Here is a 16,027-nt window from a genome sequence, read left to right as displayed (position 1 = left end):
CGCATATTTCTCCTCACCTCAATTGTACAACTGCAAAAGGCATTTTTGACTTGCTTCCAGAAAGAACAAGAGTTCTCACGATGATGATCTTGATGGAAGGAACATAATTTTGGATCAGCACATTGTTCGAGTTGGAACACAGGCTTCTGCGTAATTTTTGAAATGAACTGGTTGTTTCTTGATGCAGTGCTCACTTTTCTTTGCCTAGGCAGGTGACTACTTTCAAATGTGTACATCTTACATTGTTTGAGTTCAGACATTTTAGTGGATAAGCTGTTGACAAGACAAGTGAGGGTCTCAATGTCGGTTGCTTCCTTGTCTCTACCCTTGCCTGTCATTGCTTGGGAATTCTTGCTAGCACCCTTGGAGTCTTTTGTCAATTCATCATCCTTTATGACTCTGACTGTACGCAGGTCTTTTTCAATAGCAGCAACCTCTTCATAGTTTTCCAATAGTGTTGGCTTCGCAACTCACTTGACAAACTGCGTGATGTTGGTTGGCAATGTGGACGTGTAGTACTCTATGGTGATGGAGTCATGTGGCTTAGTGTCTGCTACGAAGTTATTGAATATATATATATAAACATCTTATTGAAATCTTTTACCTTCTCCTTTCCGTCCATCCTGAGGCGTCCCAATTCTTTGAGCAGCATGGTTGCAGTCTTATCATTAGCAAACTTTTCAAGGAACATTCGTTTGAATGAATCCAAATTTAGGAGTTAGGCAGAAGGATGTGATACCAAGCAACTGCGTGGCTGCCCAAGGTACATGGGAACAATCTACATACTACATCATCATAATGTACCTCAAGGATACACAGCTATAGGTAGAAGTTGATTAAGTGGTCTGTTCCCTTTAGCATGCTGTCAAGGTCGAACTTGATATTCATTCTCTCCGCTCACCTTGGCATCTTGTACAAGATGGCAGGGAGAGACAATGGTCCCTGAGTGATCTGTTCAAGATTTGTGTCAGCCATATCTTATTCTTCTTCACCCTCTTCCTCTCTTTCGGAGTTTGATGGTTTTGGCTCTGAGTCTATTGGTTCGTCTCCACCTGCACCTGCTGCCTTTGCCTCCACCTCCTATACCAGAGTCTGGTCCCAAGATCACAAGAGGGTCTTGTTTGCATTTCCGAAAGACTAGAGGTTTCTCTCCATCTTCGATGGCTTCTACCAAACCTTTAAGTATGGCAAGGACTGCTTCTTCCACTTATGACACAACAAATCTCATGGGAGTGGCTTTTGACTTCTTTGATGCATATGGAAGGTGTTGTATGCATGGGATCAGTCTAACTACTTTCACGAACTAGTGAGTAATGGGATGGACGGAACAAAGCTATTGATATAGAATCTCTTGTTCAATTCTGGGAGGTGAGGAGTAACAAATTGCAGAGTCACATGCATGTTAGAGGGAGTGCGAATTACTCCCTTGACCAAATGATTGAGGAGTGAGTGTGAGGGGAATTTCATCCATGTACAACTGGCTACCCTTTTTCTAGCACCTGAAATGTTGATGGTGCTGGACCCTCCAACATTCAGATGATCACTCCAGTATGAAGTCCCAACTAGACCACACACCATTGGGTGTGGGAGTCCCATCCAGTATGATGGCTCGGTTACCATTGTCTTAAGGATTTTCCTCAACTCTTTCTTGTCAACACATGCGAGTGGTTCACTTTGTCTTTGATAAGTAATGTCCCTTTGCCTAGTGAGTGTAAGTGTCACTTGTGTTAATGGTTCTTTCACTATCAAGGGAGAGGGTTAGAGTGAGTTCCAGGTCAATTGGGCGCATTCCCAACACTGTTAGGAACACACAACACAACAGGACATGCACAGCTACTGATGGAGTAGTCCACATAGATGCGGAAATCACAACATACAAGGTGAGATAACACGTACAACACTCACAGAGTTGTCTGAATGAGTGCAATGGTTGTTACAGTAAGCTTCATGTGAAAGGTCTCTCTGATGTCCAGGAGAGTAGTCTACATGGGTAAGAGAGCGTTAACAACATATGCAACACATTTCCATTAATGTATTATGCATTACAAAAAATGAAGTAGTTAATATGTAGAGCACAGGTTAAAGCAACTTGCATTACAACTGTTAAAGATCAGTGTTGGGCCTCAAAATCGTACCTATTTTCACTCCATTATTCACTTATATCTTCACATTTTACCTTCATGTCACCTCCATTCCACCTTCATATCATTATGTTTACCTCATTATTGGGTCATAACAATACTTTTCCAAAGTTTATTAATTCTTAACATTTCTAAGTGAATTTGTGGCTAAAACTTAGAAAATAATATGCTTAAACTTATACCTAACAATTAGCATGAGTTTGTTGACATGTGTAGGTTGCAAGGAAGCTTCCAAGACACCTTTTTGTGGCCTTGAAAGATCAAATTCGAATTTGATAAGATACACCTCATGGAAAAGATCATGGAGAAGATCATGGACCTCATGGAGGAAATCATGGAGGATAGGATTATGTGTCTAGATGGTTGAGAAATGTATGGAACTAAAAGAGAGATTAATGGATCATCATTATGAGTTTGTTATCTCCTCTCATTGTATAAATAGGAGTACCTCCTCCATTCCAAGGGGAGGACTCTTAGAGCATTGTATCCAACTTATGATGGAATAGAATAAAGCTTCATTTTTCATATATTTCCATTATGTAGTTTTATTTCCATTATGTAGTTTTTAGATATAGGTTTGCTTAATGTAGTATATGGAATAATTTGTCTTGTTCTTAAGAGAATTGAGCTCACTCTAAAAGGATGAGAGAAACATGTTATTTCATATTAGATTTTATTTCATTTCATTGTTTAGATGTTTAAGGATTTGATTGGTGAATGAGTTTTGAATTAAAATCTTATCAGCATATGAGAGAACAACCAAGGGTCTAAGTTAGACTCTCTCTCCATTTGATTTGCATGATAATTAAAATTCATTCTTTTGCTTTTATGTTTCAAGTATCATATGAGGAGATACCAAGAGTCTAAGTTAGGCTCTCTCTCCAATGATTTATATGGTAATTGAAATTCATTCTTTTGCGCTTTTATTTCATTTCTTCTGCTTATGAATGAATCTTAGTTTAGTTTGGATTAGTGCATGAGAGGACAATCAAGAGACTAAGTTAGTCTCTCTCTCTACTTGAATCTGAGCAACAATTAAAGTTCATTCTCTTGTCTTTATTTCAAGTTTTTAGTTTTATATGGTTTCTCTATGATACTGTAGGGAAGGACAACCAGGACCTCCTTAGTTAGGAGCCTCTTCCCTTGCATATTATATTGAATCGTAAGTAATTTAATTAGATATAGAATTAGTCGCCTACTCCTGCACATATAGTGCTGGCATCATCACAAGCTTACGAGTTTCCCTGGTCGATAATTTATGCAGCAATTTAAGTCCAATAAATTGCCCAACAATCAGTCTTACAAAAGATACAATACATGTGTGAAAATGTGTTGGCCTGTTAGCAGGCTTTTGAATTAAGCAAAAGTTCCAAGACACATCATTACGCCATACATCACTAACCCTAAGTGCAGGGCATCGGAGCTACTACTTACTCCTAAAAGAAAATATTACAGACTCTCTTGGCTATGTGGGAGGAGTTGAGGTGAACAGTCCTTTGCATGTACAAATGAGGGGGTATTTATAGCCAAGGGTGAAAGTGACCCTTGTGGCTGTTCGACTACCCTCATGACCATTTAACTACCATGACTTTTCGACTTACATGACTCTTTGTTCAACAAGTGGGTCCTTGGACTTCCATGTTACATCACATTGATTGACTCATGATGTGACTCGACATGAATTGACATGACAATGGTGGTATGTTCATGCTGCTACTGGAGTGCATGTCAAGCTATAGTGTTGTTGGGTGATGGATGTCTTCATGGTGTGTCATAGCTTCACCTCCAAATGGTGATGTGCGCAGAGTATTCGATGGTCCTTGGTTCAATTGATGAATCTTCAGCATGTTCTTTACTTGCAAGCTCATATGTTCGCGAAGGTGCATGTTCGTCATGTCCATCCGCTTCGCATGCTTTGTTTGTTCATCTGTTGGTGAAACTTTTCTTCTGCATGTGCTCCCTCCCTTCATCCCTTTCGCTTTCTTGTCATGTTTGTTGGTTTACCTGTACCTGCATTCACTAATGACGATACGAAATCAAATCCAAAACCTCCTAGTCTACCATGAGACATGATCATTTCGGATGCAGGTGACCAGGAGAGGTAGCAGGTTGTGATGCAAGATGATGGCTTAGGGAAACTACTGATGAAAATTGCAAAAGATTCACTGAGAGATAGAGATAGGCAATCTGAGTCAACAGTGACTATCTGCAAGGTCTAGCTCAGATGGGAGGCAAAATTGCGCAAATGTTTGGAGGAACCGTCTGGGCTGCTGGAAGGAAAGGGAGGCATGCTCTGCGCATTTTTTAAAATGAACGAGTAGTGGGTCTGGACAGACATATTTTCACAATTTTCTAGGTGAACGGGCCAGGCTGCATGAAGGGTCTACAGGCATGGATTGTGTAGTTTTTCTGGGGAACTGCCTAGGAGACTGGCAGCCAAAACCTTGCAATTTCAAGAGGGAATTTGCAATTGGTTGTTGGGGTCACTGGCAGCCAAAACTATGCAATTCCCAAAGGAAACTGCTAGTTGGCTACCTGGGAGATTGGAAGAAGAAACTGTGCAATTCCTAAAGGGAACTGGTAGTCTGCTGCTAGGGGCTGCTGGCAAGGAAAACTGCCTTGAGGTCGGGAGGATGGCTTGTTGATCATATCTACACAATTTCTGAGTTTGACTAACTGATGGGTAGCAGAAGGCCTCCTCATAAACATTGTAAAATTTTTGAGATGAACAGTTGGTCAATTGTCGGGAAGACTAACTGGGAAAACTGCGCAATTTTCTAAGGGAGACAGGGACGGGCACTTGGCATCTTTTCAGCTTGTCTGCATAATTTCCTAAGAAATTTCAGCAGGTTAGTTCAGTGGCCTCTACACAAATTTTTAGGGGAGTCATTCCCAGGGTGACTGCTGGGTCTGACTGTATGGGTGGCCAGCATGAGAGTTGATTGGATTTATTGCAGGCAGCGCGACTTCAAAAGTGTTGGGTGTGGAGCCTGATTATCTTCTATAGTACTGGCATATTGGACCCCAGTTCAAAATGGGGTGGCAATGCTGCCCGTAAAATAATCGCTGCCGTAGGGGGTCCAGGGGGGGGCGGCAGCGACTTTTGGGAGCCCCCCCTGGCGGGGGGTTTCGGGGGCAGCGCCCCCGAAGCTAAAAACAGCTGTAAAATTGCCTTGTAAAAGTACAGTAATTTCTAGTCAATCTGGGCCGTTCATTAGGCGGATGATCTGATGGTAGAACTTATGTTTAGTTTAGGGTTTTTTGCCCTAGAAGGCAACCCCTCTTTTTATATGAGGGCATTGTATTTGAGGCTGTGAGATAGATGTCTATTCGGTGAGCGAGAAACATAGAGGTGAGACTGTGAGAGAAAACAGAGGATATTACAGCGGTTTTGCTGTAGGTTGTATCTCTTCATTTTGCTAGATAATAGAAAGGAAGGACTGGCTGTTCGGGGTGGACGTAGCCCAAACTGGGTGAACCACGTATATCTGTGTCTCTCTTGTTTTGTGCGTTTTCTGTGTTTATATTTCTGCAATATTTTATGTGTTCCATTGCTCCGTAATATATAATTTTCTAACAACTGGTATTAGAGCCGAAGGTCTATTTGGCTGATAAACTCGCAGGAAAGAAGGGTTCCTGGTTCGAGTGGGAGCAATGACGGAAGATGGTAAGTTTAGGGTCGAGAAATTTAACGGCCAAAACTTCTCGCTGTGGAAGATGCAGATGGAAGATTATCTGTATCAGAAAGATCTATACCTACCATTGGGCGGAAAAACAAAGATGCCGACAGGTATGAAAGATGAAGAATGGAACCTTCTGGATAGAAAGGCACTCGGAACAATACGGTTGTGCCTTGCTGCGTCAGTCGCCTTCAACATTTCAAAGGAAACCACGACAGAGGGTTTGATGCAGACATTGTTGAAACTATATGAAAAACCCTCAGCCTCAAACAAGGTATTTCTTATGAAACGGTTATTTAATATGAATATGTCGGAAGGTGGATCTGTTGCAAACCATTTAAATGATTTTAATACAGTTACAAGTCAGTTAAGTTCTGTAGGGGTAAACTTTGATGATGAAGTTAGAGCTCTGTTATTCTTGTGCTCATTACCAGAAAGTTGGAATGGTTTGGTAATGGCCATTAGTAACTCCGTTTCTGGATCTAGTACTTTAAAGTTTGATGATGTCGTCGGTGCTATCCTTAGCGAGGAAATGCGACGGAAAAGCTCCGGTGAGACATCGGGAAATCCTTTGAGTGCAGAGTCTAGAGGAAGAAAAATGGAAAGAGGAAAGAGCTCAGGATATCACAGTAAATCAAGGAAAGGCAGATCCAAGTCCATATCGGGGATAGTGTGCTGGAAATGTGGAAAGAAAGGACACCTAAAGAAAGACTGTAGATCTCGGAAGGGAAAAGAAGGAGATGCACAGCAAGAAAACAATCATGAAGCAAATGTGACAGGTGAGGTGTTACAAGATGCTTTGATTCTTTCTTTTGAAAATATTACTGATTCCTGGGTAGTAGATTCAGGGGCCTCATTCCATGCCACACCTGATAAGAAATACTTTCATGACTATGTTCAAGGAGATTTTGGACAAGTTCGTCTAGGTGATGATAAACCCTGTAAAACTGTTGGAATGGGTAAGGTTCTTGTAAAACAGCAGAATGGAAACCAATGGTTGTTAAAGGAGGTAAGGCATGTTCCAGATCTAAAGAAAAATCTGATTTCAACAGGGCAGTTAGGCGGTGAAGGTTGTGTGACAACTTTCACAGATAAAGCTTGGAAGGTCACTAAAGGAGCCCTGGTAATAGCAAAAGGCGAAAAGGTTGGTACATTGTATTTATGCAATGGTATTTCTAACTCTGTTAATGCTTTAACTTCCAGAGGAGCAGATGCAGCATTATGGCATCATAGGCTCGGACACATGAGTGAAAAGGGGATGAAGATTCTTCACTCAAGGAATTTGTTGCCGGGTTTGAAGAATGTTGATTTGGACTTCTGTGAGAACTGCATATGGAAAACAGAAGAGAGTCAGATTTCTCAGAGTTGGGAAAGAAAAGAAGAACGAAAAATTAGAGCTTGTTCATACAGACGTATGGGGACCTGCTCAGGTATCATCTCTCGGTGGCTCTCGTTATTATGTTACTTTTATTGATGATGCAACTAGAAAAACTTGGATTTATTGTATTAAGAATAAATCTGATGTATTTGATACTTTCAAGAAATGGAAAGCTTTGGTTGAGATTGAGACGGGAAAGAAATTGAAGTGTCTTAGATCAGACAATGGAGGTGAATATTGCAGCAAAGAGTTTGATAGGTACTGTTCAGAGCATGGAATTTGCAGAGAGAAGACAGTTCCAAGAACACCACAAGAAAATGGTGTGTCAGAAAGGATGAACAGAACAATCATGGAGCGTGCAAGGTGCATGAGATTGCATGCAGGATTGCCTTTAAAGTTTTGGGCAGATGCTGTAGATACTGCTGTTTATCTAATAAACAGAGGGCCTTCAAGTTCCTTGGATGGTGGTGTTCCAGAGGAAGCATGGACAGGTAAAAAGGTAAACTACTCTATTTTAAAGCCTTTTGGTTGTGAGGCCTTTGTCCATATTGATAAAGAAAATAGAACAAAGCTTGAGGCAAAGTCAAAGAAATGTACCTTTATTGGATATGGTGTTAATGATTTTGGTTATCGCTTATATGATTACGAAAATCACAAAATCATTAGGAGTAGAGATGTAATATTCAATGAAAAGGTCTTGTATAAGAATCAGTTGCAGGAAAAGAAACAGGAAAAGAAAAACAAGGAATACGCAGTTCTTGATGAAATCACTGAAAAAGTAAAGGTGCCTGAAAATAATAAAAATAACCAACCACAACAACAACAACCACCACAACAGCAACAGACACCCAAAACACCTGAAAGTGGTGTTAGAAGATCTACCAGGATAGGTAGACCCCCTGAACGATACTCTCCTTCATTATATTATTTATTGTTGACTGATTCTGGTGAACCTGAATGTTATGAAGAAGCAATGCAGGTTGAAAGCAGGAAGAAGTGGGAGGTAGCCATGGAAGAAGAGATGGACTCCTTAATGCATAACCAGACTTGGGATTTAGTCAGGTTGCCTGTAGGAAAAACTCCATTGAAGAATAAATGGGTTTACAGGCTGAAGGAAGAAGATGGAGGAAAACAGAGGTATAAAGCTAGACTTGTGGTGAAGGGGTTTGCACAGAAGAAAGGTATTGATTTTGATGAAATATTTTCTCCTGTTGTTAAAATGACTTCAATCAGAACTATTTTAAGTCTTGTAGCAGCTGAAGATTTGCATCTTGAGCAGTTAGATGTAAAGACAGCCTTTCTCCATGGGGATTTGGAGGAAGAGATATATATGCAGCAGCCACAAGGATATGAGGTGAAAGGGAAGGAGAAACTTGTGTGCAGGTTGAAGAAGAGCTTGTATGGTTTAAAACAGGCTCCAAGGCAGTGGTATCTAAAATTTGACAAGTTTATGTCTGAACAAGGTTATACTAGATGTCACTCTGATCATTGTGTTTATCTGAAAAAGCAAAATGATGGCAGCTATATTATATTGTTATTGTATGTAGATGACATGCTTGTTGCAGGATCTAACATGCAGGAAATAAATGTGCTCAAAACAAAATTGGCAAATTCATTTGCAATGAAGGATTTGGGTGCTGCAAAACAAATCCGTGGTATGAGAATAACTAGAGACAGGAAAAATAGAAAATTAACATTGTCTCAGAATGAGTACATACAAAAGGTGTTGAAAAGATTTAACATGCAAAATGCAAAACCAGTTAGTACACCTTTTGCTAGCCATTTCAAACTTAGCAAAGAAATGTGCCCAAAGACCCAAGAAGACATGGATTATATGTCTAAAGTTCCATATGCATCAGTAGTTGGAAGTTTAATGTATGCAATGGTCTACACAAGGCCTGATATTGCACATGCAGTGGGAGTTGTAAGCAGGTACATGAACAATCCAGGAAAGGAACATTGGATGGCAGTGAAATGGATTCTCAGATATTTGAGAGGTACCACAAATCAGGCATTATGCTTTGGTGGTTCAAACATATCCCTACAAGGATATGTTGATGCAGATATGGCAGGTGACAGAGATAATAGGAGGAGCACTATAGGATATGTATTTACTGTCGGAGGAACAGCTGTCAGTTGGGTTTCAAAAATCAAAAGTTTTGTCGCACTTTCAACAACAGAAGCAGAGTATGTTACTACTACAGAGGCTAGTAAAGAAATGATTTGGTTACAAAGGTTTATGGGTGAATTGGGTAAGGAGCATGATATGGGCACATTATACAGTGATAGTCAAAGTGCCATTCATCTTGCAAAGAACTCAGCATTTCATTCCAGGACAAAACACATACAACTCAAGTACCTTTTCATACGATCGGTGTTGGAAGATGGAGAGTTGAAGCTGGAAAAGATACACACTAGCCAGAACCCTGCAGATATGCTAACAAAAGTTGTAACCAGGGAGAAACTGAGAATATGCTCAGTTTCAGTTGGTCTTCAAGGATGACGATGAAGATGAGAAACAGCCAGGTCCAAAGAGGAGTCATTGTCCAGCAAATGGAGCAGCGGTGGAGTTGCTACAATCAGTCTCCAAGTGGGAGATTGTTGGGTGTGGAGCCTGATTATCTTCTATAGTACCGGCATATTGGACCCCAGTTCAAAATGGGGCGGCAACGCCGCCCGTAAAATAATCGCTGCCGTGGGGGGTCCAGGGGGGGGGGGGGGCGGCAGCGACTTTTGGGAGCCCCCCCTGGCGGGGGGTTTCGGGGGCAGCGCCCCCGAAGCTAAAAATAGCTGTAAAATTGCCTTGTAAAAGTATAGTAATTTCTAGTCAATCTGGGCCGTTCATTAGGCGGATGATCTGACGGTAGAACTTATGTTTAGTTTAGGGTTTTTTGCCCTAGAAGGCAACCCCTCTTTTTATATGAGGGCATTGTATTTGAGGCTGTGAGATAGATGTGTATTCGGTGAGCGAGAAACATAGAGGTGAGACTGTGAGAGAAAACAGAGGATATTACAGCGGTTTTGCTGTAGGTTGTATCTCTTCATTTTGCTGGATAATAGAAAGGAAGGACTGGCTATTCGGGGTGGACGTAGCCCAAACTGGGTGAACCACGTATATCTGTGTCTCTCTTGTTTTGTGCATTTTTTGTGTTTATATTTCTGCAATATTTTATGTGTTCCATTGCTCCGTAATATATAATTTTCTAACAAAAAGACTAGCTTGGTGCTTCTGCATTGTTCTAGTTGATAGTCGATCGATTTGATGGTAGGGTGATGGTCTGATGTCAAAATGGAGTTTGTTCATCAGAACTTTCATCACAATGGCTAAGATTTTGAACAATCGAAAGATGCATAGGTGATCATATGAACACACACTCGCATGACTTGATGACGAAATGACCAAACCATCTAGACACACATGTTCAACAAGATTGACCGACGATGTAAGTGACAAGCGCGACACTCATGATTGATCATTCATTGATTTATATGACACTTGTGCAATAGTGAATTTGACTCCATGTCTGAGTGCAACAGATGCTTTCATAGCGAACACAATAAGCACATACGAAGTGAAGACTTTGAGCATAACCAAAATATGGTCACCAGCATGACTCAGACATCAGCACACAGAGACTTGAATGCAATGAACAATCAAGGCAGATGTAAAGACTCACGCAAGCTCACGGAGTGAAATCGAGTGTGTGTAGTCATCATTTGAAACTCTTCAAGGGAGGCTCTGAAATCGGTGTAGGCCAAAATTTTGGAGGGTGGTTGTAGCCGCTACAACACAGAGTTTGTGGCTAGGTGGTTCAATTGTTAGCATGCAAAGGCAGATTTTAAGAACTCATGTGGAATGTTATAGCCAATTGTGATTCCAAAATGGAAATGAGAGGTCATTTCCATGGACTTTATCATAGGAATTTCGAGGATAGAAAGACAACATGATTCCATCATGGGTGTTGTGGACAGGTTGACAATGGTTTCACACTTAATTCCAATGAAGTCTACATTCTTAGCTAGCAATGTAGAATAGGTATTCATTAGAGATGTGATCATATTGCATGAAGTTACGAGGAATATTGTGTCAGACAAGGATGAAAAATTCACTTCCAAGTTTTGGAAAGATTTGGTTTCAAGTTTGGGCACAATGTTGGCCTTCAATACAACTTATCATCTACGGACAGATCGAAATATTGAGAGGGTCAATAGGATATTGGAGGACATGTTGAGGATGTATATGATGCATCAACAACAAAAGTGGAAAGAGTATCTCCCACTTGTAGAGTTCGCTTACAACAATGGGTATCAGGAATCTTTGAAGATGAATCGGTTTGAAGCATTATTTGGGTAGAGTTATAATATTGCCATTAGTTGGAGTGATCCAGTTAACAAGGTGTTGATTGGACGAAACATGCTGGCGGAAATGGAACAAGAAATGCAGGTAATCAAGAAGAATTTGAAAGCAGCACATGACATGATGAAGAGCTATAATCCTTGAACAATGCAGAACACATAGTTTTTAAGCAACTGAAAAATATAACTAACTAGTATAGCTTGGGGTACGAGGGAATGTATCCAAATGAACCCAATCTAGATGCTGTTATGTTTAATGTCAAGAAAATTTGTAGAAAAGGTGGCCATGGGTTTTGTAGATGTTCTTATAGGAACCTAGACTAAAAAAATGATTAGATGGGCCTTAACTATGCGCGTTACTTTTGTGTGGTGGCAATATGTTGAATAGATGAGGGGAAGTGACCACCACGACCTTGAAAAATTGATTAATAAAATAACATATGTGGGAAACCTGAGATGGAATGTGAAAGAAATAATTCTTAAGAAAAATTAACTAAAATTTTTCTTGTTATAAGTTGCATAGGACTAGATGTTTCCTTCCTCATTACATGTTACCATTCTGAGCTAGGCAGCCTAGCTGCCCATTTCCTCTAGGTTTAGTTATATGATTTCTACCTCTTTGTTTAAGTGCAAAGCCATCATTAAAATGATTTTTTGATTCTATTGGAATTGATGTGATGTGATGCTAATTGTTGATGAAGTATAAGGTGCCCACAGAGCTTGGGCTGGGAGGGAAGTCTCCAAATGAACTCGAGCCGAATGTTGTTATGTTGACTATGGATGAAGTAGCAAGTGCGTACACAGATTCGGGTGGGAGGGCATGTATCCAAATGAAGCCAATGCTACTATGTTGAATGTGAAGCGATTTTCTAACAAAAATAGCCATGGGTGTTGTAGATGATTTAATAGGAACTGAGACTAAATAGATGAGTAGATGGGCATTAACTATGCATGTTTCTTTTGTGTGGTGGAAATATTTTGAATAGTTGAGAGGAAGTAACCACCAAGACCTCAAAAATGTCATTAATAGGATAACATATGTGCGAAACATGAGATGGAAAGCGGAGGAAATAATGCTTAAGAAAAATAAACTAAAGTGTTTCTTTTTATCACTTGCCTAAGACTAGATGTTTCCTTCCTCATTATATGTTACCATTATGAGGCAAGAAACCTCGCTATCCAGTTAAACTATGAATTATTAATTTCATAAATTTCTTTGCAATAGTGGAAAATTACGAACAACTCCATGATATCCCGTTATACTTGATTCTTGATTTATTAGGTATTGTTGGTTAGGTATTTATTCTTGGCATAAAACCCTACATAAATAGTTAGGGTGTCATTATTCTAAGAATAATTTGATTTAATAGTGCATAAACTTCATAGGAGTCTGAGGGCGTCGATCTTTCAAGCATAATTAAATTTAATAGTGCATCAACTTCGTAGGATCCCCATTGATTGATGTCGTTCAAAAATATTTTTCCTTAAATCGGAGAGAGCTCTCTTGTTGGACTTATCATGATCTCCATATAGGCTGGCAATAAATATTTTGATGGATAATATTTTTCACTTACTTTGTTTTTGTACCAATACTGTAATATGCATTAATGGTTGGTAAACGTGGATAGTCATCCATAGGTATGTATATTATGGAATACTATAGAGATTTAAGCCCATTTCATTATGGATATTTAATATTTAAATACATTTAGTTGCAATACCATGGCTTATCAATATCACATTGATAAATACTCATAACTAACTTTATATTACACTTATGCTCATAATTTTTTTTATTAATTAAAAAAATTAACTAGAAGGGAAAAAGGAGCATCTCAAACTTTGATTTGTGGATACCAATATTAATATTGTAGAATATTCCATGCATGTTAAATCTCTACCATCGACCTATTGACGGTGTTGGACCTGCCAACATTCAGGGGATCTCCCCGGTATGATGTCCGAATTAGACCTCACACCATTTGGGTTAGAAGTGCCATCTAGTATGATGGCCCGGTTTCCATTTACTTAGAGATTTCCCTTATCTCTTGTTGTTCAGCACATGAGAGTGTTATGGTGGTGCCTTCAAAACATGAGGCAATTATGTCTGATGATTATGTAATGTAACTCATGTCTCGGTTCTTTTACTACAAAGAGAGAAAGTAAAGTGAGCCTCTATGTGAGAGGTAATATTAACACCCAGGAAGAGACATATTCGAACCTGAAAGGTTTGTCCAACATCCATTGGAATAGTCCATAGGGATGCGATAGCCGTTAAAACTGAAGTGAAGGGACAACACATACACCACCCACCAGAGTAGTCGAGAAGGAAGTGATTGCAGTGATAACCCAAACACAAAGGTGCCATTTTTAGTATCCTAGGGAGTAGTCCACATGGATGAGATAGCAGTGATAACAAGTACAACACGTTCCCAACAATGTAAGTACTAAAACAACTGAAATATTTCAACTATCTTAGTATAGGTGAAACAAACATGCATTTCAAATGTCGAAAGGATGTTCTTACAAACATGTATAAAACATGCATGAAAATGTGCTGGCCTTAACATGGCTTTTGTATCAAGCAAAAATCCCAAGACACATCTGTACACTATACATCACTAGTCCCAGAATTTGGACATTGGAGCCACTCCTTCCTTGTCAAAGAAATGAATGTCTACTCTCAAGGTCAAGGTCAAAAGTCTTTGCTCATACAATGGGAGGGGTATATATAGCAAAGGGTGATGCTTGAACCTTGTGACTCCTGGACTGCCCTTGTGCATGTTCAAATTCCTATGACTTTTCAACTAACATGGCTCTTCAATTTCTTGTGTGCATCCATTGGACTTCCAATTTATATTACATTTAGTTACAACAGATATGCCCAATGGTGGTGGTGTGGCTTTGACAACTCATGAAACAACTTGACATGACAATAGTGACATGTATTAGCTAGTTGTGGTGTCCATGTCAAGTTGTCGCATTGCTAAGTGATGGATGTACTCTTGGTTGTACCTTTTCCTCTCCTCTACATGGCTTGGTACTAATAGGTATTTGATGGTCTTGGTCTTGTAAGATGGTTCCATACAAGTGTTCCTTTCACTTGTTGCTTGGTGTGCTTTTTTCATCTATCCAGCTGCAGGTAAGTCTTCTATCATGTGCACTCCTTCTTAATCTTGCTCATCATATTCCTATGATCGATCTGTGTACATGTTCCTACAATTCACTCATGATGGAACACCATCAAATTCAAAACCTCCTAGTCTAGCATGATGCATTGTTTTCTGTGTTTTGGGCCTAGGATAGATGACAAGCTGGGAGGGGGCCGAACAATTGCACAATTCCAGGTGATAGGGAGGAAGGACTGGTCATCGAGACTGTGCAGAGATTAGCTCAAACTTGGACAAGGAACTCCGGTGCAAAGTCTTCTATCTGGGAAAACTGCATATAGACCACTAGAAGGCAGAATTGTGTAGTTGGAGGTACCAATGGAAACTGAAAGGTGGTACCTCAAGGGACACCTATGCTATTTTCCAGGAGGAAGATAAGGAAGGACATTAGAGGTACCAAAGGATAGGTTTGCACAATTTTTGAGAGAAGTGAGTCCCAGCTGAGGGATTTCACTTGGAGGACATTTATGTGCAATTTCTAGGAGTAGTGCAGGCTTAGGTCTATGTACAATGTGGTGTTCCAGCAAGAAGGAGATGAGCTTGATGACTATTCTTCCATAGTGCACAGTTTAGATAGGCTATAAGGTAGTTTTTGCAAAGTTCTAGGAAGGGAGACATGCTTCTCACTTCTAGGATTGCACAATGCAACTGACCTAGAGGACAACCTCAAGCACTGCATAGTTCCAGGTAGTAGAGCAACACCACTCAGGGTTGAGACTGTGAAGTACAAGTCAGTCTGGGTCTAGTGAAGTGAAGCTATTCCATTGAAAGGTTTTCAAGAAAATGTCCAAGTGTGAGAGGCAAGTCAACTCGTGAGGACTCGACATTGTGATCACACACTTAGCACACTTTGACAACATGAGGACACAAAAAGTTAGCACAACATAGTTAGGCATGACCCTCTATGGGACTGTCTAGAGTTGAAAGAGACAAGTGTGGCACTTGGGATAGACCTTTGGATGACCGTGATAACACTTGTACGATGGTACTCACAACTTTGTATGAGAGTGAGACGAGTTTTCACATAGCTAAGACAACCCAAACACATAAAGGAAATGCTTCGAGATGACTAGAACAAGATCAAAAGCATGATAAAAAAATCAACATGCGAATAGACGACAGTCGGTTAAGCAAGCAAAAGGGTGAAAATACTTAGACAGATCTTAAGGAATGAGCTCGAGTGTTTGCAACCATCAAATGAGAAAACCAAGGAAGGCTCAGAAATTTCAGTGCAAGGAAAATTTTTGGAGGGTGTTGCCACTGCTATAACACTTGGTGACATAGTAGTTGAATACTATCTTC

Source organism: Pinus tabuliformis, chromosome Q, assembly GCF_031772625.1.
Source record: "Pinus tabuliformis cultivar Carrire ecotype Pingquan chromosome Q, CPIR1, whole genome shotgun sequence".
NCBI lineage: Eukaryota > Viridiplantae > Streptophyta > Pinopsida > Pinales > Pinaceae > Pinus > Pinus tabuliformis.
The sequence above is the reverse complement of the archived record's forward strand: the minus strand, read 5'-3'. Positions refer to the sequence as shown.